A 25,640-nucleotide genomic window follows, 5' to 3' on the forward strand; every position below is an offset into this window, starting at 1 on the left:
GTACCTTTTCTTTCTTTTTCTTTTCTTATGCAGACCAGCCAAACTCCCTATTACTATTCTTTTTTCCCTTCATCCATGAGCACAACACATGGAAATCTAAAGGAAGGCTCAACAATATACTGTAATGTCATACAATAAGCACAATTTAGATCTTAAAGAATCCACAAGGAAATTTAAACAGATGTATGTAAATAATTCTCTCAATTTCAGCCCCATTATTCTTGCTAAGTGATAGTCTGCAATCCATTCTTTGTTCCATCAAAGTGGTCATGTCATACCAATCGCTCTGTGAGCAAGACTGCAAAGGAGCAGATGAAGGCACTTACTGCATATGAAGCAGAATCAGTTGGAATGAAGACCAACCCCTCATCCTTAAAGGGCTTTATAAAGCTTACCTACAAGTTAAACAGCTATCCTACATGTTTACTCAAAAGTTTCAATGAAGATTATATACTGTATATCAGGTGGTATATAAATATGATAAATGAATAAAATAAAGAATAAAGGGGACTTACTTCCAAGTTAGCATCAACCCATTTCCCAAACTTAAAATCAATCTGGTAACTTACAATGCATTGTTAACAAGTACTTCACTTTCCAAAATCTTCCCCCCCTATGCTCAGCACCTTATACCTGTAAAAGCACAGGTTTGCTCTACAAGGCCCATCCATGTGCTAAGAGGTTTGTAAAGTGAGACTTTCCCAACATGTTTGTAAGTTTAAAAAGTGACTCCGAGAGTAGCCACAATACACATCTATTTACCAGAGTGGGGGGTACCAACCAGATATTGTCACTAATTTCACTTTTCGTACACTCAGTAAAACCTGGCAAAGTGTCCCACTCGTGCTCTTTGTTCAACTTAATTACAAGTGACAGAAAAGGCCTACACAGCCTCATGGTTTCTCTCACTTAGCTGTTACAAAAGATGGTTGAGTCAGACATTCTGAAACTGGTAAACCAATCTCCAGCAGCATAACATGCTTGCAAAGCATGTGAAACATCCCCCTCTTGTGGCTGGATCACACAGCATGGTGTTCAGACTGGCTCAACAGCCACACATCCCTCCACAAACTCTCCTTCACAACCAAGCACAGAGGAAAGGAGATCTTACCTTTTCATCTGTAGAACCTATCAGGTGCTAGATCAAGACCTGGGAAGAGCTCAACTGGGATTAAATAATGCTTCTCAACCTGTCACTTCCTAGTTTCTTTTAAAAGAGAAGGCACTGAATGATAGAGGGCTGCAGGCCACAGAAAGCCTACATGGTATGAATACACTGGCTATAGGAAGCTAAATAGTCACTTAGTTGAGCTATACAGCTATGTACCCATTCATTTCAAATGGATCCCAGAGTCTGCCTATAGAAATAAGCCAATGGATCACATGAAAAGGTTGCACAGGAGGATCATAAAGCTCATTGTAGCTCTTTAGCTTTTTGCAAGTTAAACACCCAAGTAAAATCACCCAGACTACTTGTTTTGCTCTTTCCTCAAATTCAAACAGCTTTTTGACAAGTTTACAGTTTTAAAATACTTTGTAATATTTCTCACAAGCATATATTTATTCTATTGTAGTATTACACTGGCAGTGACATTTACTTGAAATGAGCCCCACTGAACATGGAGAACTACAACCAAATAAGTACACATACAGTTGTGTTGCCTATTATAGTGATGCAGCAGTATTACAACATTAGCATGTCAGTTTTTTTGGGAAATCACATCAGTCATGACTGTGTAAGCAAAATTCAGAAGATAGCTGGAGACCCCAGTTAGACAGATGTTTTCAGCATGGCCCTTGGCACTGAACAAACTTGCCTAAGTGACCTTTTAGCTTCTCTCCTAGCCATAAATGCCAAGGTATTATCATTGACATTGCATTAGTGTACCAAAAAGTGCTGAGTTAAGGTCCATTACAAGAAAAAACAAAAACCAGTACATATGGTTTTGAGAGACACACACTTTCCATATATTTTCTGCCTTCATAGTAGTTTTGATCTGCTTTGTTTCATTTTATATGTGTATCCTGGAATCTACAGAGAATTGGGCTGAAAAATAATTAGCAATGTAACTGCAGAAATGAAGACTAAAAGGGATCACAAAAAGCAAAACTTACTAAAACAAGGTAAACCAACTCCTGTTGAGACTGTCGCTTTTCATTTTCACCTGTTGTATCTTGACTGCTATGGCTCCATACAGTAGACTTTCTCAAAATGTCTACTCCAATGCAGTAATGATTCCAAGGTCATGGGCATGGGGGGGGGGAGAGGAAGGGGGCACACCCCCACCTCCGATTGAGCCAAACCCATTGAACTGAATTGGGCTTACTCCCAGGTGAGTATAGGATTTTGCACCTCCTTCCCCCAGAAAAAGTCCTGAAGATGCCCATGTCCAAGGTCATCCTCCTAACAAAGCTTAATTTGACATCACACACTACTTCCCAACAGCTCAAATTCTACGACCCACTTCTTTGTAGCACCAGAGTAAAGCCTTCCTCTGCTTTTGTTAGATGAGAACCATCACATGTCATCTTTAAAAAAGAAAATTAGGAAAACTGGATTATTTCAGTTCTCAACCCCAGTTCCTAGAAAGGACATCCCTCCTTCATTCTAATTCCAGCATACAGCACTTCCACTTTGTGACAACTCAAGATAAAATTTTTTAGATTTCAACAGCAATTCTTCTGTACAACGTGTATTGAAATAATGTATTTCTTGATATCCCATCATAGGAATTCAAAATGCAAGCTCCCCCTCTGTCATCCTTTTGCTATGTTTCATTCTATGAGTCACTATCTCAGCTGCTATTGTTTTTCAGGGCCTTGTACATACTGTCCTACCACCAATAAAACCCCACACCTATAAAGGAACCCAAAGCTGAATCACTATCTTTCTTGATCTGCCACAGTGCAAACTCAGAGGAAAGTACCCTGATGGGATATGCTAAGCTAGACGGAACAGCATTTTTATAATTAAAGGCCTACCTTTTCTTAAATTTTCTGTCTGTAGAAGTCAGATGGTAGCTAGTACTTAAAATCCATTCTTCACCTTCCCAAGTTCCTTGCTTGGGCCCAGTCTGGAGCCACCTCACATTAGAATGGAGATAATCTACATTTCTTAGTTCCACTGATCCAGTCAGATATCCCTCCCCTTCCCAGTGTTAGATCAGGGCTTCCTATCACTAGAAAAAGCCACGGTATGCCTCTCCTGTTCTCAAAGGGCGAGTGTCAGAGGCTTCAGGCCTGTGTCCATCCCTTACCCTTCCAAGACAACCCAGCCTATTACTCCCCCTCACCTCCAGCCTCCATCTTGCCAGTCTGGAATGTGGCCTCCTCTGCACTTGGCCTACGGCTCCCCAGAAGGGTCAATCTGCATTACTTATTGTCAGCACTCTAGGAGACCAGACTCCAATAAACAGAGGAATACAGGAACTTTGACACTGTAAGGAAGGAGAAAGCAATAAACTCTTCTTGGTCCAAACTAGGAAGCTAGAAGTAATAGGAAATGAAAGCAGACCACATCAGTTCCTAGGCTGTATGGCCTGGTCTCCAGTGATAGCCTGTAGACTGAGTGGGCGTGGCCAACCCTCTTCACATATGTCCACATTCCATGCACTCAGCAGGCACTGAATTTGGGTTAGGGAAAAGGGCTGGATGTCCTACTTGAAGGTTAGGTGGCATCTGTAACCAAGACTGTATTTTTCTAATTATGCTTGGTGTGTGAGCTGTGCCATTTTCTGGAGAACTTCCATGACGATAACTGTAACAGGCTCTGTATGGGTCTGCCTTTTAAAAGTGCTCAAAATACTGGAGCAAAATCTTTAATAGACTGCAGATTATATACAATGCCTATTCTCAACACATCTGCATGAGTTACTACTGTGTTTCCGGGCCCAAATCAAAGTGCTGGCTTTGAACTTTCAAGACCTTGGGCCCAAGTTATCTGAAGGCACACTTCCTTCCATAAATTCCCCACATACTCTGAAATAATCTGAATGCTCAAGGTTCCTTCTGGGGAGCCAGAACACAGTTGCCCTCTATGGTGGCACTGTCTTTTTAAAAATGCATCCCCAGGGAGGCTCATGGGTATCTGAATGCAGTATATTCAAAACCTTCCTTTTTAGGAGGGTATTTGGGTTACCGACATAGAGAAAGCACAGAAATTGGCTCCTTGCTCTTTATTTTTTTTAATTTTTTAAAAATAGTTTTGAGCTCTGTAAGCTACCAGAGACTTTTTAGACTAAGCAAGCAAAGAGAACATGTCAAAAGACAAAACAAGCAAGGCTGGAGGTTTTCTTTGGAGCTGTCAATGGCAGCAACCTTCTTTCCCAATCCTCCATGCACAAGAAGTCATTAGCAAAGCACTAAATCCCTGTACTGTGTTTTGAGCAGCACCTGTCACAATAAGGGCCTAGCTTGTTTATAGGAAGGTGCTGAAAGGCATTATCTCCTACTGCGCAGGAGAAAGCAATTCTACCAATAAAACCACGTGGCTCTGTGGTCACCAGGAGTGACACTGACTTGACGGCATAATCTTTCCTTTCTTTTGTTTCATCTAACCTGATCAATAAGATTATTAGTCATTATGCTGTCTAAACACATAACAGGTAGATCAGCTCACAGCACAGATCCACATTTAAGCAGCAGGCCAGTAAAAAGGTTAAACTGAGTTATGGTTTTGCTAACTAGAACTGCCAGATAAAGTGCCTTCAGTGCCTCACGGCTGCAGAAAGGACCTGTTCTAGCTTGCAGATGCCCAGACCTTTCCTTCATCCTTGCCACTACTACAAGTCAATTATTCCTCCACCACCACCCGCACCCATGATGGTGAAGAAGTGCCACAAGTTATAGAGAAGGGGTAAAAATTACAGAAATCTATGTTGTCACCATTACAATGGTGGGAAATAGATAAGCCGTAAAAAGCTTATAGAGGTAAGGAAACGGGGTATTTAAGCCATGCCTAAGCAGAAGCAGCCACATAAAGAATCCCACTTCAGCTCATACTCACCAGGGTCTGAGCCTCCAACAAATAAATTACATCATGTTTCTAGCTTTCATAGCTGTGGAGGAAGCCACAGAAAACTAAGATTTTCAGGATTCTAAGCATACCACTCTGTATGTAGAAAATCCCATTCCAGTATTAGGTCAGGATTTCTGCAATATTTCTGCACACTCAGCCTGCATCCTCCTGGACGTTTTCCATATAGATGTTTTCTTATAGAAGCTTGTGCATGTCTTCAATTATTCTACTCTGGACCTGGCTCAAATACCACAGACAAATTAACAAAATGGAAAGCTAGATCTCCGTCATGCCTTCCATCTCCAATATGCAGCTGCAACTTGCATCAAGAGCTGGAAGCTATTTAGGTGTTGAGAAGCATTTAATAATTTTCAAGCAAACCCACTCTTGCTCTTTGTAGACTTGACATTTTTGTTTTCCAGTTGCAAGAATACAACTACTGGAAAACATCAATTGTGTTTGCTATTGCCTACAAGCTTGGGCCTTCTGCAAGTAGACCTAGGTTTTCTGAGCCCAAAGAAAGCTTTTGCTACATCTCTCCACCATACTACTCAGTGCTTATAGTTCTTTGATACGGGTTGTCTCACATTATCCTTACAGTGCCTCTGACTTGGTCTTTTTTTCTCTTTTCTAAGTTTATCTCACACCCCAGAGACTTTTGTAGTTCCTGCTTAACAGAGGAACACCTTTAGACACTTCTAAAGGGATTTTTTGTGTGTGTGTGTAAGATGTACATTGAATCAGTATCTTTACAGTTTGCAAAATAGACATCTCTAATCCCATGGCATTCTGCAATGTTCAAAGCGATATTTAAAGCTGTGGCCAAAGATGCAGCATTAGCACATTTTTTAATCTTAACTCTCTAATATAGCTTAAGGTAGATCATTAGATAGATACACTCATTCACTCCACCTCCATCCTAGACCCTGCTGTTCCTACGATTGGAAGGTGGAGAGGCAATGCCCTACTGATGTTCTCTACTTCTCTCCCCCCCGCCCCCGCCCACTGCTTTTTCTATTGTTTCATCAAAATCAAGAGTGAATGCAATCCAATAGCATTTATGGAAGAAGAAAGATTCACAAGCTCTGGGGCAAGAGGAGGGAATTGTCCCCTCTCTACAGATTTTCCAGCTGCAACACCTCCTTGTCCTACACAAGTCAATTATTTTCTTGGGAAAAGAGAAAGGCACTTGGTGACAACATCTGAAAAAGTACATTCAAACTTCCTAGTTTTCCAAAGACCATTCTTCATTCAAAAGCCAAGAGACATTCATTAAATACCTATAAGTACATATGTTTGAAGTTCCACAAAGCAGCTTATCCAAATGTTTTCACATTTAAACATCCTGGGGTTGAGTAGTTTTGTACCCTCTTTTATTCCAAACACATAGGAACACAGGGAGCTGCCTTCTACTGAGTCAGACCATTGGTCCATCTAGCTCAGTACTGTCTACAGGAGAGTAGTGGAGGGGGAGATGCGCAGGAATGGAGCACTGGTACTTCTTGGCTTCTCTGGCTCTTGGGGTGGGCATGGCCATGGAGGCTGTCATAGAGCACACCTGCACTTCTGAATTTGCAACAACATCACTGATCATCTACATCAGGCCTGCTCAACAGGCCCCCCCTGCTGTTTGTGGAATACAACTCTCATAATCCCCAGCCACAGTGTCCAATAACCAGGGGTTATGGGAATTGTAGGCCAACATCTGCAGGAGGGCTGAAGTTGAGCAGCCCTGGTCTACACAGACTGGTAGCAGCTTCTCCAAGTTTGCAGGCAGGAGTCTCTCTCAGTCCTATCTTGGGGATGCCAGGGAGGGAACTTGGAACCTTCCGCATGCAAGCAGGCAGGTGCTATTCCCAGAGCGGCCCCATCCCCTGAGGGGAATATCTTACAGTGCTCACATGTAGTCTCCCATTCAAGTACAACCAGGGCAGACCCTGCTTAGCCAAGGGGACAATTTGTGCTGCTACCACAAGACCAGCTCTTCTACAGTACAAAGCTAATATTGATGCTTTAGTAGTACCCCCTATAGTCCCAAGCATAAAATCATCTTCTGAACAACCTATCCAGAAACTTAGCAGGCTAGGTTAGTCAAGCACAGAATTCCACCCCCCCCCCAACTAGAGGTGTCAAACACAAATGGTTGGGAGGGTTAAATTCACAACCTAGCAGGTGCTCAAGAGCCACGCCCATAAATGGTTCACGGAGGAATGTTGGTTTCATAACACATTTTGAAATCTATCAATTGTACATTTAAGTCAATTAGGAAAAGTTAAAAATTTCTACTGCAGATCTAACAAGTCACCTGTTCTTAAACATGCATAGAATATAAATAAGAAGTATGTAGAGGTGTAGACAGAGGGAAAGCTTGAGAAGCAAGTCCTCAAATTTGGAGAGGAAAGACATTTGTGAGGGAGAAAATATGGGGGTACAGTAAAACACTTTAACATGGGGAAAGACACACTGTTTTAACAGTTTGAGAGAAGAAAAACACTCTGTGGGAGAGATGAAAAGGTAACACTGTGAGGGAGACCAGCAGAATGGAGGATGCTTCTCAAATGCCTAGTGGGGAACCTGCACCCCTGAGTGTTGTGTGTGTGTACACACTTGCCTTGCTGTTGCCTAGATAACCCAGGCACAAGTAATGCTCCCTTGCCACAAGAGCCAGCTATCAAAGCAGAGATCAAAACTTCCCAATTGCTGCTTCTGCGCCATATCATAGTAACAGCTATTGGTGTGTCAGCACTGTTGACCCAATCATTTGGATGGAATGTCATAGAGGTGCCATGGGCTACACCAGAGAACCCTAAAATGTCCTTGTGCTCAATACTCTGGCTTCACTTGGGTTTGTGAACTGAAGAGCTATGAAGTCTCCAGAGGTCTCTTTGCCAAAGGAAGGCTCAGAGTCACAAAGACAAGGCCGAGTACTTGTTGGAGGTGAACTTTGCCAATGCCATGGCAGCAACTGAGAAAGCAGACAAACCAGAAATGCTGCCCAGTGGCCTTCATCTTATTGGCATTTAGGATTTCTTTGTTCTGCTCCTAACTTTAAAAGCAGCGAGAGGGGGGAAGGTATAGAAGGGAAGATCAGAAACTCCAATAAAATTCACATTTATTTTCCAGGAAATTTTTTTAAAAAAGTAATTTAGGATACTGAAAACAACTAAGAAATCAGGAAGGATTCAGAGAAGATTTGGTCATTATTTCTATACTACTGTTCAAAATACAACATGGTGGAGGTTCATGAGCTTTCCCCGAAACCCAGGCCGTAAGGGGGAGGAATGGGACACATGCCAGTGGAAGAAGGCAAAAGTGGGAGACCCAGCCCAGGAGTTAACTGTACAGGGAACAGCAGCCCAGCCAAGGAGGAAGCAGGCAGCCATGTCTTTCCAGCAGCTGACTCACCAAGGAGGAAGAGCGCATTAGCTTACCAGCACTAGGAGTTCAAACACTCTCCCAGTCATGAGCAACAGCTACAGCCTGATTTGGAGCAAAGGACTATTCAATGAGCAAGGACTTAAGCTTGTAGGAAGGTGTTGAGTGAACCAGGAATGGGCACAGCATGGAGAGCTGCCTGTAAGAGGCAGAAGGCATGAGAGGTGAAGGAGGAAGAACCTTCCGAGTTGCTCTCAAAGCACGCCTGGAGACGAGGTGGAGGAAAGCTTGCCAGCCTGCCTCTCATCTTTCTCAAGCCTTCAGAAACAGGTTGCGGTGTGTTAGAAGGAAAGACCCATGGCAGGGGGACAGCTTATAGGGGAGGACATGAATCTAGGTCTTCTACATCAAAATGTTATCGTATCCAGAAGGTATCAGTGGAGAATATAAGGATGCTGCAGGCTACACTGCATGTTTAACCTAAAGTGCGCAAAAATTTAGGATTAGCATTGCAAATGTACCAGAAAGAAAACTGAGAACCCTTTGCCCTGTCCTCCAATGACAAAATAAAAAGTAAATGAATACTATTAAGCCTCCATGCAGCCATGAAGTTCAGCAATTTCACATTTGAGTTTTTTTCAGAATCTATGGTGCAGCCGCATTTGGAATACTGTGTACAGTTCTAGCTACCACATCTCAAAAAAGGTATTATAAAACTGGAGAAGGTGCAGAGGAGGGACAACCAGAGTGATCAGGGGTCTACAGCACTTTCTTTATGAAGGGCTACATTGGGGCTTTTTAGTTTAGAAAAAGAATCAACTAAGGGGAGATAGAGGTTTATGAAATTATGTATGGTGTGGAAAGTGGATACAGATAGGTTTTTCTCCCTCACACCGACACCTACACAACATTAGAACCAGAGGTCACCCAGTGAGAGTGACAGACAGATCATTAAGGACATTAAGAAGAAAGCACTTTTTCACACAGCACATAATTAATCCATGGAATGTGCTATCACAACATGGGATGATGAACACTAGCTTAGATGGCTTTAAAGGGGGATTAGACATTCATGGAGGGAAAGTCCATCAGTGGCTGCTAGTCTTGACTACTATATACCACCTCCAGGTTCAGAGGCAGGATGCTGATGAATCGTAGTGGTAGAGGAGCAACAGCAGGAGAGGGGGCATGCCTTCATCTCCTGTGCTCAGTTTTGAGTACTGACCTAGGATGGTGTAACACAACATTGAGGACATCATAAGATGTGGATTAAAAGAACATACAGGTGAAACTCGAAAAATTAGAATATCGTGCAAAAGTTCATTAATTTCAGTAATGCAAATTAAAAGGTGAAACTGATATATGAGATAGACGCATTACATGCAAAGCGAGATGTCAAGCCTTAATTTGTTATAATTGTGATGATCATGGCGTACAGCTCATGAGAATCCCAAATCCACAATCCCAGAAAATTAGAATATTACATGAAACCAATAAAACAAGGATTGTAAATAGAACAATATCGGACCTCTGAAAAGTATAAGCATGCATATGTATTCAGTACTTGGTTTGGGCCCCTTTTGCAGCAATTACTGCCTCAATGCGGCGTGGCATGGATGCTATCAGCCTGTGGCACTGCTGAGGTGTTATGGAAGACCAGGATGCTTCAATAGCGGCCTTCAGCTCTTCTGCATTGTTTGGTCTCATGTCTCTCATCCTTCTCTTGGCAATGCCCCATAGATTCCCTATGGGGTTCAGGTCAGGCGAGTTTGCTGGCCAATCAAGCACAGTAATCCCATGGTCATTGAACCAGGTTTTGGTACTTTTGGCAGTGTGGGCAGGTGCCAAGTCCTGCTGGAAAATGAAGTCAGCATCCCCATACAGCTCGTCTGCGGAAGGAAGCATGAAGTGCTCCCAAATCTCCTGATAGACGGCTGCGTTGACCCTGGACTTAATGAAGCACAGTGGACCAACACCAGCAGATGACATGGCTCCCCAAATCAACAGAGACTGTGGAAACTTCACACTGGACTTCAAGCATCTTGCATTGTGTGCCTCTCCATTCTTCCTCCAGACTCTGGGTCCTTGGTTTCCAAATGAGATGCAAAAGTTGCTCTCATCAGAAAAGAGGACTTTGAACCACTGAGCAACAGACCAGTTCTTTTTTTTCTTGAGCCCAGGTAAGACGCTTCTGACGTTGTTTGTTGTTCAGGAGCGGCTTGACAAGAGGAATACGACATTTGAAGCCCATGTCCAGGATCCGTCTGTGTGTGGTGGCTCTTGATGTACTAACTCCAGCCTCAGTCCACTCCTTGTGAAAGTCCCCAACACTTTTGAATGGCCTTTTCCTGACAATCCTCTCCAGGCTGCAGTCATCCTTGCTGCTTGTGCACCTTTTTCTTCCACACTTTCCCCTTCCACATAACTTTCTATTGATGTGCTTTGATACAGCACTTTGGGAACATCCAACTTCTTTTGCAATTACCTTTTGAGGCTTTCCCTCCTTATGGAGGGTGTCAATGATGGTTTTCTGCACAACTGTCAAGTCAGCAGTCTTTCCCATGATTGTGATTCCTAATGAACCAGAGAGACCATTTAAAGGCTCAGGAACCCTTTGCAGGTGTTATGGATTGATTAGCTGATTGGAGTGGGACACCTGGAGCCTAGACTGTTGAACCTTTTCACAATATTCTAATTTTCTGGGATTGTGGATTTGGGGTTCTCATGAGCTGTACGCCATGATCATCACAATTATAACAAATTAAGGCTTGACTTATCTCGCTTTGCATGTAATGCATCTGTCTCATATATCAGTTTCACCTTTTAATTTGCATTACTGAAATTAATGAACTTTTGCACGATATTCTAATTTTTCGAGTTTCACCTGTATATGAGCTGCACTCAGTGAACATGTCTGAGATGACTACAGCCAAGCACCTCTATTGTGTGCATACTTGGCAGGGAACTGCAACTGGCTCCAACTTCCCAAAACATATGTAACATGTGTACATGCAGCAAAGCTGTAGTTTAGCCATTTCAGTGTGATGAGGCTAAACACTTGTATCTACTTGCACACTTTTCATTTGTGCTGTATGGAGCGACACAGAAACTAGTTGTTACTTACAAGAAAGCCACCCTTGTTCATCCCCATCCCGTTGCTTACCTAAGGGCTTCCTGGCAGAAAGCAATTACTCACTCCATATTAGTTAGCCCAACGCTTCATCTACAGGGCCTGCAATACTTTCCAGACCTCTATTTCGCTATTCAAGCTCTGCAAACTTGGTCCATTTCTTTAGATTCCCAGTGAACAAAAGCTTCCCGGCTGCTACTTTACTTCAGTAAGGCTCTATTCCATTTTTTAATTATTCTACCTGGAATCGCATTTCTGATCTGCAAAATTCATGCAAAATCTGGGACCTATACATACGCAACCATTTCCTGAAGGCTGCTTAAACTGCATAACTGATAGAAACTATTAGGAGGGTGGCAGCCAAGACTCCCGGGTCCTTTGCAACCTTGGAAGAAGAAAACGGTGCCAATTATAGGGATGGGGAAGAGGAGAGGACCCTGGTTCATACCTATACCAAGCCTAACTGGTTTACTGTACTTCATTTTCCTCGCCAGCCTGCATCTTCTGACCTCTTATTCAACATCACATCTTAATCCCAATAGTCTTTCCAACTCAAGAGTTCTTCTTTACTGCTTGCCATGAAGACAAGGCATATTCTCAAATCAATGTTTGTCTTCTTCCAGGGATTCATTAAGTTATCACGCTTCTGCTAAAATGTAGTCTTCCTAGAAGTAAAAATCCTATTCATAACCACAATAGCGGTAAACAATGGGATTTATTTTTTTCAGGCCGGTTATTTTCATTTTGAGCCTGTCTGTTCATGCCAGGATCCATATGTAGGGTCTCAATGTGCTGCTTTCCCAACCCCATTCATTTACAAAAAAATAAAATTTACAACAAATTTCCTTTTTACATCTTTGCCAGCGCAGCCGCCTCCTGGCAGCAGCTGCATATTGACGCTCCTTCCACTGCCAACACAAGCAGTAAACGCTTAAACATTTAAAAAAATAAAATCCCAAAGACAAAGAAAAGTGGGTAAGAATGGGGGTTTGAAAACAGAAAGCCTTTTGTTTCTGGCCATTTCTTTCAAGACACATGGAATCCAAACCAAAATGGGCCTCCTTCAGTTCAAATTCCACTTGTTCTTAGGACAAATGCACATCCCTAGCAGTACATGTCTAGGCACACATTGGCAGGACAACCAATAGGACAGAAACCTAGACTCCCCCATTTTATACACAGTTCTGAGATTATGGGCAAGTTGTACCATAGAGTTAGATTCAACTCTACACAGCAAGATAAACCAACTCAATTTCCAATACCAGCAAGATTTTTAATCAGGCTGTCAGCCAACAATCTTCCTCAATGAACAGTCAAGCTTTTAAAATTGCTTTGAAAAATTGAAACTTGAAGCTATGTAAATAATGCAATAATGAGTGCCTTACCTTCATCTGTGTATATGACACTTACAGAGTAACAAACAGAAAACAAGGAGCTTAGTCTAAATTTAGACTGAGGGAGGGGGGGACACAGAAAGACAACAGCAGGAAAGAAGAGGCAACCTACCTTTACTCTTGCACATACAGCACAGGTAGATCCAGCCATCCCTTGCCAACCAGTTTTACCAACTGTGGTTCTGAGTATATGCAAATAGGAAATTGTGACAAGTCTTGCCAACCGTGACCTGAGTATCTGAAGTTGGTGAGGCTTTTAGTGATGGGGTCCCCTCCCAACAATTGTGTGTGTGGGGGGGGGGCGGGGATTCAGAGGTTTGATCTGTTCATTCCTCTTGGTGACATATACCAATTTAAAATGCCTCTGAGTTATTTGAGTGGGTTCAAGACATTTCCAGAGGTTTGATCTGCTCATTCTTCTTTATGACTCTTGGCAATATTACAGGATTTTAAAAGCTGGTGTGTGTGTGTGTGTGTGTGTGTGTGTGTGGGGAATTCCCTCCTTTATTTTTAGGTCTTTTTGCAGTTATGGTTCCCCAGCCCTGTTTCCCATAGACTTTAATGCCTCACCAGCCGCAAATTTGCCAACCATGAGGTTTTGCCAGAAGAGAACCCTAGCGGCTGGCGAGGGTTGACCGTATAGCACTGCTGCTCTTACAAGGAGCTGCATGTACTCCACAGAAGCCAATTATTAAGTACAGAATTAGTACACCAAGAGCCTCAACATTCATTTAAAGAATCAAGTTTCTAGTCTTCAAGGCTGCAAAGAAAGGTTTGAGTGTTTGGGGGCATTCTCCAAAGCCTGGAGGATAAGAGAGGTTAAATAGGAAGGTGAGGATTCAGTACCCTGCATAGCATTTTACTTTTTCACCCAATTCACAGAAGCAGAACAAATATACAACATAAGCAAAAATAAAGTGTATATTTATGAAAGTTGCAAAATTCAGTTGGTTTTGGAATTTATTTACAAAATATATGTTATCCTTAACCACAAGGGTCCCAGGGATACGTATGAAAAGCATACAGCACCCTGTTCTTAGGTAACACACATAATCAGAAGCTCAGATTACCCATGCCTGCCATGAACCATTGCCCACCAGTTGTTTTAGCAATATTTTCTAGCTACACAACCTGCATTGTTGCACTCAAAGCTTACTTAGGTAGACTGATCTGCTTTTGAAACAGAGATCAGTTTACAAAGCAACACATGGTTTTTAATTTAATTCTTATGTATTTATTTGTTAATCATACTACTAGTGTGTCAGCTACAGTCTTACATTTTGCCAGACAAAAAATAATAGTGAATATCAGGCTAAGAACAGTTTCCTACATAATCCCATCACACATACATGCCAGTAGAGGGCTATTTTTTTGTTGTTTACATTCCCTCCTTCTCCCACAAAGATCTATCAGTTGGCTTGTTAAAATTCACTTAGCATTTGCAACATTAATTTAAATTGCATTATTCATTTTACACAGCCAGTTATAGAGCTGTAAAGAATCTCACTGCTCTATGGCAGGATCCATTAGACAAATATTAAATCACATGTCAGCAGGTGTTCATCAGTTTCTACTTTAAGACCTCCAAAGAGGAGGATTAAAAACAAACAAACATGCAGACTTCACCTGCCCCCCTACAACATTCACCTTTTGAGTTTGAATCAGGCTATCTTTGTGACTCAAAGCTTTATGGAAATCTTACTTTCTAGAAGAGTTCATGCTTGGCATTTTACACAGGACAACTTGGCAGTCAAACCACAGACACCAGAATGTCCCAATTAATAATACTGAAATAGTGCTTCCCCTAAGTGCTTAAAAAACTTCAATGCATTATTACAGTTTGCTTAATTAAAGCTGTGCTCAGTAAGTGAAACTGCACTTTGTTGTCACTCTTAATCCTGACAAAACATTTGAAACAGGATAAAAGTTGCAAAAAATCAGCAGAGATTCTTTGCAAATATGCCATCTGATCTGCATGTAAGTTCTGTGCAACAACAATAGAGACACAGGTCTAATGCTGGTCCCCCTCTCGGGCTGCTCAAATCTATTCAAATAGAACAGGTGCTTCAACCTCCTACTGCTGCACATATAAAGAATATTACAGAGAAAGCAGATGCAGGAGCACCCTAGCAGACCCACAACCTAGCCACTGACAGCTACTCCTATACTGGCAGTCATCTTGGACAGACCTGTTGTTACAGCACAGTAAAGAAGGCAGAAAGTTCTTGACGAGTCTACAAACTTATCTGTAACAAGCCAGGCTTTAAGTGGTAGCAATGCATACTAAGGGACCTCATGCCTGGCTCTCACCATTGTATGGATGCTTTATGATATTCTAATTCAACATTTAACCTAAACTGTTTTGCTCCCATTAACGGCAGAAAACCCATTGCCATTGGATGCCAACCCAATTTCCCAGTTTTGGATATTCTTGTTGCAGCAGGTTCCATAGGCCAACAAGGCAGTGAACAGAAGCTTCCAGTTCACTTTCCTGAAAAGCACCAATATTCTGCATCTTATAACTTGAGGCAACTATTGGTAATGTTTTATATCCACTATCCACTAATATATCTAAGTGTAAAGGCTAGGAAATTATACCATCAAGGTTAAAGATGTGCAGAATTCAGTCACAAATATCCAAATCAACTTTAGAGGAAAGTGCCTACCTCTTTGCATATCATGTAGACTTTCATGTCTTGATCCAATAACCATATGCCTACATTGGAGCCAAGATGACTGATGTTTCATGATTCCACACATGCTAATATTTACATGAAATTTGATATGCAGTGCAACACTTGGATTTCTGGGGTGTGTGCATCTTTTTTTTGTTTTAATAGAAACAGACCCTTACAGTTAAAGTATTCAAAAATTTGCACTCATTCACCTAGTTCAGATGATCCTAACCATGAATGAGCCTATGCACTTCACTGAGATTGTGGACAAGCCTGCCACAATCGCTTTTCCTCATACTTCAAGCTGAATTTAGAGCTTCCTGATTTGTTCAATCAGTTTCCCATGTTGTCCAAATTGGGAAAGTATGATTTATTATTTATCACTATCAGTCTATATCTTTGCTTCTTTCTCTCTCTTAAGCCCATACTGCAATTGGAATTGGCTACAGAATAAGTTACAGTTTCTCAGTTCAGATACTACAGGAAACATGGGCTTCAATCAAGAAGATTTGCATTTAGTTAAATGCACAGAACCGGCACCTACTGGTTCAAAGGGGGGGGGTCTCTTTAAGGATGGGGGAGGATGCTCTCACCCCTCCTACCACATTTTCCCCACCGGCATTGCCTTTTAAAACGATCCAGTGCAGCAGCACCATACCCCCTTGTCGCCCCAATGCCTCCTCAGCAGACCAGAAGTGACTGGAAGTTGCCGCTGCACATGTACACATCGTAAGGGATAAGAGCACCCTCTGCCATCCTTAAAGAGATCCCCCCTCCCACCTTCAAACCAGCCGAAATGCCAGTCTTTCAAAACAGTTCCGTGGCCCATAAAGGGCCTCCAAACTGGTTCCATGTACATCTCTAAAATGTACAAGAGGAAGATGATGGCAATAGGTTTAAGCAAACCATGGTTTGCTGGATAAACTGGGCCAGCGTCTTTCAAAGGAACCAGTGTTCACATGGAAAGGCAACTAAGTCCTATGTGACTACCTATCCATCCTTTGCAGTTTCCAGTCACGCGTCCCTATTGCCCCTTACTTGCCTATGCTTCCTTTCACCAAAAAGTTGTGAATTCCAGAAAAATGTAAACAGGTTCGAAATCAAGCATAAACACACAGTGTTTACACAAAACAACCAAAAGCATTGATTTATGCAATTTATTTTGAATGCAGAATTTGTGTTCTCATTCTTGCTCTGGATACAGCTTTGTAGTTAATGAAGGGAACATGAATCAGGGGTTAGGTGTTCAGGAACTCCAAAAATATTGCCTCATTTCAATATTAGTACAGCGTCTCTAAATTCCTGGATACTGTTCACAGCTGTGGCAAGGAATAAAGTACTGGGCGGAGCAATAAGTTAATAAAATGCTGTGTATTCAAACATCATGGCAGTAGGTATCACAAGTACCTTAAAAGACAATGGTGGAGTAGCAGCTGTCAATAATACTACATGCCCTGCTTATTTCACTCCCCTTCTACAGGGAGTATTAGTAGACCCAATCTACAGAGGTCATCTTGTCACAGTGTCTCTGTACCTGGTTTCTGCAGACACGAATCTCTTTGGGAAAGGGGCATTTTGAACACCACCAGTCTCAGGAAGATTTATTTCTACGGTATCTAGATGCTAAAATAAGCTATGGCTTATTGTCTGATCAAGGACAGGAAGCCCACCATTTTGGAAAGGATGTAGAGATGACATGCTGAAGCAAATATTGAGCCAGCATGCACCAGTGTTTTTTTCCATCAGTATGCAGAATGAGTTTTATTCTGGGCAGCAGTATCAAGGCAGTGTATGTGCACAAGAATTCAGAATAAGGCTTTCCTGATTCAAACTGAGCGGGATCTAAAATTAACTGAGCGGACATAAAAAAACATGTGCGTGCGCACATGCGCTCGCCTTAGAAGGAACACTGGCATGTACCATAAGCAGAGAATATAGCCAGAGTTTCCAGGTTGCTTCCCTTATTCCAGGAGAAGACGTGATCCAGTAGTTTAAGATGTTCCTTTCTCTTGCTTTGCAAAATTTCAGATACACCCACAATATGGCTTTTCTGATCTTCCTCCTGCTTTGATGAGACTTGAGGAGTGATGGGCGATTCCATGTTTAAGGCACAGAACTAACATCTACAAGACCTGGTTGAATACTCTGCTCTACTGCAGACTCGCTGTTTCATCATGTACAAATTATTTCTCACTATCAGTCTATACTTTTGCTTCTTTCTCTCTCTTAAGTCCATACTGCAATGAAGCGGGTGAAATACATAGAAGGGAATGAGGTGCATAAGAAGCTTAGTCTAAAACCATCTAGCACAGAAAAAAGGCCAAGGGTTTGTATGCTCACTGCTCAGATGAGATGCGGCAGACAACACCAAAGCTAACGAGACAATGGGCCTCTAGATTAAGAGCAAGTTACCATTGTTTGAAATGGGAAAGTTAAATTATCTGATGGATGTATGCCAATGCATGCCACAATTTCCCCAGAAAGACGGGGGAGAGGGGAAGAGTTGTAGATTATCCTCATGAGGTCCTATTACAGTATCTGCAGCAGTTTAGCCATGTTGAGAGAGTCTACTAATGGCTATGAAATCCTGCCTTCCACTTCCAGAAAAGCAGTCCAAGCAGAACTCTGTCTTCCATCTAGGTAAACTACATATATACTTTCGGCTTTGTTGCTAGTATCTTCGTCTGAGGGCCACCTTCCTGCCTGCCTGCTCAACTCAGTTTGCAGCTCCTTCTGCAGCTTCCTTTGAGGGAACCCATCCATCTGTCTCCTGAATTAAGTAGCGTTCATTGTGCTTAACAGAGTCAGCTGTCTATGAAGAGGAACCTGTTATGCCTGCCTAAAAGCAATAGCAGAAAGTGTTAGCAACAGTGCATATTCTGTACCAGACACAGTGAACTGAACAACCTTTGATAAAAAGCATGGTATCATAAAAAAGCAATAACTATATATTAGAATTGCTCAATATATATTTGGGCAATAGTGCTAACATCAAATAGAAGTAAATGCCATTAACAGTTTAAGTGCACAGGCTTAACCCAAGGAGGTGGATCTTCTGTAATGCCATTAAAAAAAAAAAAGGCAAAAGCAAGCAAGCAAGCAAGAACTAGGCACAGACAGCAAAAGTCACAAATATATTATGCCATGTCCCAGCCCTCTGATGAATAAATACACACATGGACCCAATCATTAAACAACGCATCAGAGAAAATGCCCTTAATAAAGCAAGGCAATGCTGATGGAAGAACAGCTTGTGTCCAGAAGCCTGATAGAGCTTCTCCATGTGCCAAACCAGCAGGTTATCTCTCTCTCTCTCTCTCTCTCTCTGTATAAGGAATATACAACAAAAGCATCCTGACTTATCAGCCCCAGGATACATCTAGTCTAGCCTTGTAAGATCGGCCCGGTAGATGCCTTGCAAAGCTCACAAACAGGGCGTGAAAATAACTGCCATGCCCCTCTGAGCAAAGGGCCTGGCTAGGAACCCTGAAGGCTCCTGGCAAGTGGAGAGTGCCCGTGCTAATTGAGCAGAAGCACCTTTTAAAAGTGTTGATTCTCTTTATTTAGCAGGCGGAGAGCAACTGGCCCTATTCACTCCCAGCACAGCATCCCTCCAGTGGCGGCTGCTGCTGGTGTCTTAGGTTTCATTTTTAGAGTGTGAGCCCTTTGAGGACAGGGGGGTATTTTACTTATTTATATCTATGTAAACCGCTTTGGAAACTTTTGTTGAAAAGCGGTATATTTAAGATTCGTCGTATTCGTTCGTAGTGCCTGCCTGGCCCCCCTCCCTCTGGCCGCCCAGACCTTACAGGGGACGCTGCCCACCACCAGGCCATCTATGCTGTCCCTCCGCACCCCTGAGTGGGCGCCTCCAGCTCCACCCCCCAGGCCCGCGGCTGCCCCGAGCCCCACTTCCTGCTTCGCAGCGCCCTCCACTCTGCTCTTCCCCGACCGCGAGGGCGCCCCCCGCGCTTCCCCACCAGTTCCCACCGCTCGGCAGCCCAGGCTGCTGCCTGCCCCTATCCCCCGCCGTACTCACCGCTCTCGATCTCGCCGCCCTTCTTGGCCGTGGCCGCGTTGCCCATGGCCAGTCGTGGCCGGGCTTGGGCTGGGCCCGCGGGGAGGGGGCGCTCTCCCCGCTCGGTCGATCCAGGCGGCAGGAGGCTCCGGCTGGGCCCAGCCAGGCCCAATCCCCCCCTCCCCTGCCAGACCCGGTGTCGCCTCCGCCCCCCCCTTCCCTGGCGGCAGCTGGAGTGGCGCCGCCCCGACCTCGTATACCATTGGCTGCTGAGGCGGAGATCGCTCACTCATTGGATTCCCTAGAGCAGCTTGGGCCATTATTGGTCCTCAGGTCGTGACGAGTCATTCTATATGCCCGCCCCCGTCTTGCGCAAAAGTCTCGGATGGGAGCCGTACGTTTCTATCGGCTTTTATGATTGGTTGACAGGAGATTTCTAGCCCCGCCCTTTGTGTGGAGCCGCTGTAGGCTAGGCGGGGCGGTGATTGAGGACTTAGGGCTCTATATTTAGACTAGCGGGATTGTCCGTATTCCAGGAATAAATACCGTTTTTTGGCGTTAGTCTTGCAATCAATGTTCGGATAAGAATCGACATTCCGCTCTCAAAATCATTTTGTACGCATTCGTTCATGCAGGACTTTAACTAGATGGCCTACAAACAAGGCCCCCCTCCAATGTTTCCATCATTAGGCTTTGCTCATACCCTGCCGTGATATAAAGATGGGCTTTCCCACCCTTCCAGTGCATGGAAGCGTATTTATATTTGCATATGTAATAATCAACCGAGCGTGTTCTCTGATGTCGCACCCATAAACTCTTTAAAGGAGAGAAAGCTGTATACTCTAGCGGTCTTCAGTGAGTCTATAGCCACATAGATCGCGTGAAACAAACGCTCTTCTGTTCGAAATCAATTTCAGAGCGAAGTCGTCTAAACTTCCGTAAGATGACAGGGTTTTCCAAGTCTTGCTAGAAGTAGCGGGGGAAAGGCTCAGAGCTTATGTAACAGTCCGCTCTTATTACATAAGCTTGAAGTCTGATGTATTGTGGATTGTTGCATTTTGTGACATATAACGTCTTTGTTCTTTCCTGTGACTGGGTTTGCTGAGTGCCTTATGTAACAAATGCAAACATTTCAAAGACTCCACATTTTCCCTGTATTTTTTGCTTGGCAATTGTTAACCCTATAGGTCATTACTCTTATGCTTATAAGAGCTTTATCCGATGTGTTTAAGTTTTTAACTTTATATTTATTAAACAACAGTTACATTTAATATCAGTTATTGTATATAATCTCAGCAATACACTGATATTACATCATGTTATTCAGCTAGGTATAATTTTTGTGGCAGAATGTGCCACATGAAATGCAAAAGTATGCTATATTATGATTTATATTCTGCCTTTCCTGACATGGCAACTAGTGGGCCACTGTGTGAAACAGAGTGCTGGATTCAATAGGCCGCCTGATCCAGCAAGGCTGTTCTTATACTTGAAGGAAAGGTAGCTTACAAAAAAATCCCACATAATAAAATGCAATCTAAAAGCAGCAGATTAAAAAACCCATTCAAGAACAGCTGCTAAGACCAAATATATTAAACTAGACAGAATAAAACAATATTCAGTTTCCATTTTAAAAGGTTTGACGAGAGGGAGCCAGGTAGGTTGAGCCTTTCTAGAGAAGGAAGAGAGTCTCATGATCAGTGAGATTCACCAGAAGGGGGTTTGCAGGGAGAGCAAGCTTAGCCCGCTCTCCCGCAGATGATCGGAAGGCAGCCCTGGGCAGCCAGATTTGCCACCCACACAACCGTTGGCTCCGTCACGGAGCTGGCGGGGGCTGCAGGGATCGGGGGCCATGCTAGTGCGTGGGGCATCCTGGAGAGACCCCCAAGCCCAGGAGACTGTTCACAGCCACCCTTGTCAGGGGTCTACTCGTGTGTCACCACACACCGCAGCAACGCATAAGCAAAAAGACATGGATAACGGAGCGCTCGCTCCGTTAACCTCGTCTTGGGGAGGAGTATTTAGGGCGGTTAGCTGCTGGGACCTGCACAGCTCCCGTTGCAGCACACAACCTCCCAAAAGTGGGCTAGGCTAGGCTCCCTTAGCCCGCTTTTGGGCGATGGTGAGAATCGCCTCAAGGACTTCTACAAACATGAACCACTACAGAATTGTCCCTTCCTTGGTACTTGCCCATAGAGTCTCTACTCAGCAGGCCCCAAGTATAAGGTCTTGTGACTTCTGATGCCAATCCCAGGACCATAGCAGGTTCATATAGAGCAGTCAGGCCCTGAAGTAGCCTAGGACCTGACTCTTTGGTGCATAAAGAATAAAACTAGCACTTCAAATTGTTGGAAGTTAAAGGACTTTGCGCTGTCTCTTGTCTCAGACAGTGGAGGACAGACTAGTGAGTCAGAGGGCTAGAGGGTCAAGACATTGGTCATCCCTTCTCCACTGCTCTGATACTATCCCTTTGATATGTAGATTGCTAATCTCAGGGACCAACTTCCTTTCTCTCTCTCTCTCTTCCCTACCTGCCCTTCTACCTTGCAACATGGCAAGCCTCTCTCCCTGCACCATATGTGCAGAGAAGATACAGATTCCATCTTCATCCAGCTAGATAGATAGATTAGAGATCCTAACTCCTCACTTTCCTATCTAGAATGGAGTTCCTTAATAAATGCCTTATATATTGATTTGAAACTATGAATTGGCTCCAAGTTACTTTACTCTCAGCATACACGCATGCCTAACTAAACTACTGCTGTGTTGTGCCTCTGTGCACTCTGCTATAATGAGAAAGGGATTCTCTCACCACAGAGAATTTCCAACACAAATTGAGCCCGGAAGCAAACTGGCAGCCAGTACAGTTGATGCAGAGTTGGTGTTTTGTAGCCTGTTCAGCTTGCCATCCAACACCTGGAGATTGCATTCTATACCAAATGAAGTTTCCGGACCATTTTCAAATGCAACCACATGTAGAGAGCAGTAGTCTAGAACAGGGATTCTCACCGTTGAGTCTCCAGATGTTATTGGACTTCAACTCCCATAATCCCCAACCAAAGACATTGGGGCTGGGGATTATGGGAGTTGAAGTCCAATATCATCTGGGGACCCAACGTTGAGAATCCCTGGTCTAGAACATTAATCACTGAAACCAGGTCCATTCCTTCCAGGCAGAGCTACAGTTGGTATACCAGCCAAAACTGGGACAGAAGTGTGCCTGACTCCAGTCAACACCTGGATATCCAGGGTTAGTTCCAGGTCCAGGAGAACTGCCAGACTGCATACTTGGTCTTTCAAGGGGAGTGCAACCCTGTCCCGGACAAGTTTCATACCAACAACTAGGTCCGCAGTACCACAGACTCATAGAACCTCCATTTTGCCTGGCTTAAGCTTCAGTTTGTTTGCCCACTTCCATCTACCCCAAACTGCCTCCTAACACTGGTTCAGGGTTTCCACTGCCTCTCTGGAATCAGATGTAGAGAATATGAGGAACTGCATGTTATCAGCATAGTAATGACACTTCAGCTCAAACGTCTGGGTGACCTTTCTCAGTAGTTTCATGTAAAGGTTTAAAAGCATGAGGAACATGGTGGATCCCTTCAGCATTCTCCCCAATAGACCAGTGATTCCCAAATTGTGATTTGCATACCTCTGGGGATACTTGAGCACTTTCCTGAAGGTACCTTGCAGTTCCTTGGCCAGCCTCAATCTGTTTCATGTAAAATGTAAGTAAAACAAAACAAACATTATGCAAGAAGACTGGTTGTTTTTTTGTTTTGTTTGTTTTTTAAGTTGGGGGTTCTTGAAATCATCTGAGGTTTCAGAATGGGTATGCAACCCATCAAAGTTTGTGAACCACTGCCAAAGGTAATGGCCATTGGTCAGAGAAGTACTCTCAGTGTTGGCTTCTAGAACTGCACTGCTTCCAAGGAAAGACTGGCATCACTGTAATGTGGTGCCTCTCAGTCCCACCCCAGTGAGCTGGCCCAGAAAGATACCAGGTCAATGGCACTGAAAGCTGCTGAGAGGTCCAGGAAAATCAACTGGGTCACATTCCTCTTGTCTATCCCCTGGCTCCACAGGAGTGGAGTTTCTCTCCCTGTGCCAGACTGGAAACCAGATTGAAATGGATCTAAATCCATTTCTTTTGGGAGCACATGAAACTTAGAAACCACTATATGCTCCATTACCTTGCCCCCGCCCCAGAGGCAAATTAGATAGTGGATGATAGTTGTTGCAATTGTTTGAATCCAAAGCAGATGTTTCAAGAGTGGGCTTACTACTGCCTTCTTAACAGCCACAAGAACCACTCCCTCTCTCAAACCAGCTCAGAAACCCATGTTTCTGCCCAGATGTCTCCTGGCTGCTTTGATGAACCAAAAAGCAGGGCAAGGATTCAGAGCACAAGTGGTAGGTCTTACTTCTAAGTATTTTGCCACATCTTCAGGCACTACAAATGGAAAGTATCTATTAAAAGTAGTCCAGATGGTGCTACAGCTACATTTGTCTTTGACACTCTATCAACAGTGATGTCTAAATCTGAGCAGATGGGGCCAATTTTATCTGCAAAATGTAATGCAAATTGGTCACAGCAGACCACCAAATGTCTCTCCACCAGATCAACTGGGCCAGAATACAAAAGGCCATTTATCACTCAGTAAAGCTCTGTAGGCCAAATTTGTTCAGGCATGATGATGGAAGACAAGTCTGTTTTCTTCACCACCATCACTGCCACAGTGTAAAGTTAAGTTGTGCCATCAAGTCGATGCAAACTCCTGGTGACCAAAGAGCCATGTGGTTTGAGGAGGGGTTTACCATTGCCCTCAGTGTGGGCCAAGCATATTCTCTAGTCTATGTTGGTTGGATTCATGCTTGCACTGCAGCCATTATTCTAGCACCTCTGAATACTTGGGGGCTGGATAAGCTCTTCAGTCTGGGCAAAGATGTCTAAGAACAATTGTATTTGTTCTTGAGAGGAGAGCTGATCTGGAGAGGAGAGCTGGTCTTGTGGTAGCAAGCATGACTTGTCCCCATAGCTAAGCAGGGTCTGCCCTGGTTGCATCTGAATGGGAGACTTGATGTGTGAGCACTGCAAGATATTCCCCTCAGGAGATGAAGCTGCTCTGGGAAGAGCAGAAGGTTCCAAGTTCCCTCCCTAGCTTCTCCAAGATAGGGCTGAGAGAGATTCCTGCCTGCAACCTTGGAGAAGCTGCTGCCAGTCTGTGAAGACAACACTGAGCTAGATAGACCAATGGTCTGACTCAGTATATGGCAGCTTCCTATGTTCCTATGTATTCAGTGCATGTATAATCTCCCCATTCTGGATGGATACCAGGGCCTTGCCAGGACTGCCATACATGGCAGGAAAATCCACTAAAGTTATCAGATCAGAAATGCATCTGGATTCATAAACCTCTGGGATAGATTAGCATTATAGGCCCTCCATTCCTGCAGCAGTCAGGTGCAGCTGCCAGTCCAATTAGTACCAAGTAGTAATCTGCCTATGATAAAGGAGCTATTTACTATTTCCCACAGATCACCTTCCAGCTCAGACATAAAAACCACACTGTGAGTGTGCATGTTGGTTGGTTGGGGCAGTTATCTGAGACAGCCCATGGTTTCATGATGGCCATGGAATACTGAACCACCTTAAGTGGCACAGCGGGGAAATACTTGACTAATAAGCAGAAGGTTGCCAGTTTGAATCCCCGCTGGTATTATATCGGGCAGCAGAGATATAGGAAGATGCTGAAAGGCATCATCTCGTACTGCGCGGGAGAAAGCAATGTTAAGCCCCTCCTGTATTCTACCAAAGAAAACCAGAAGGCTCTGTGGGTGCCAGGAGTCGAAATTGACTTGACAGCACACTTTACCTTTATGGAATACTGAACTGCACTTTTCAAGACAACCTCAGCGTGGTTGTAAAACCCAAGTCCCTCAAGACTACCTATGTGAGCTTAGGCTGTTAGTCAGAGGGTGGGCAATTACTACTAGAGTATGGCCATTCTTTTACATGCTACTATACATA

The 25,640-nt window shown here is 43.6% G+C and overlaps 1 protein-coding gene and 1 long non-coding RNA gene across 2 annotated transcripts in view; both read right to left on the reverse strand.

Annotated features, from left to right (window-relative positions):
- Positions 1 to 3,287, reverse strand: part of PRKACA (protein kinase cAMP-activated catalytic subunit alpha) — a 62,229-nt gene extending 58,942 nt beyond the window's left edge. The window contains exon 1 of the mRNA XM_053293682.1: positions 2,983 to 3,287. The gene's annotated coding sequence lies outside the window, so the exon portion shown is untranslated. The remainder of the gene's footprint in view (positions 1 to 2,982) is intronic.
- Positions 3,288 to 16,734: 13,447 nt separating this feature from the next.
- LOC128344133 (uncharacterized) lies at positions 16,735 to 19,884 on the reverse strand. Its single transcript, XR_008315689.1, has 2 exons — positions 19,631 to 19,884; positions 16,735 to 18,430 (listed from the first exon to the last, which is right to left on the reverse strand). It is a non-coding gene; the product is annotated as an uncharacterized LOC128344133 (long non-coding RNA).
- Positions 19,885 to 25,640: the final 5,756 nt, after the last annotated feature.

Source organism: Hemicordylus capensis, chromosome 2 (assembly GCF_027244095.1).
Source record: "Hemicordylus capensis ecotype Gifberg chromosome 2, rHemCap1.1.pri, whole genome shotgun sequence".
NCBI classification, from domain to species: Eukaryota; Metazoa; Chordata; class Lepidosauria; order Squamata; family Cordylidae; genus Hemicordylus; species Hemicordylus capensis.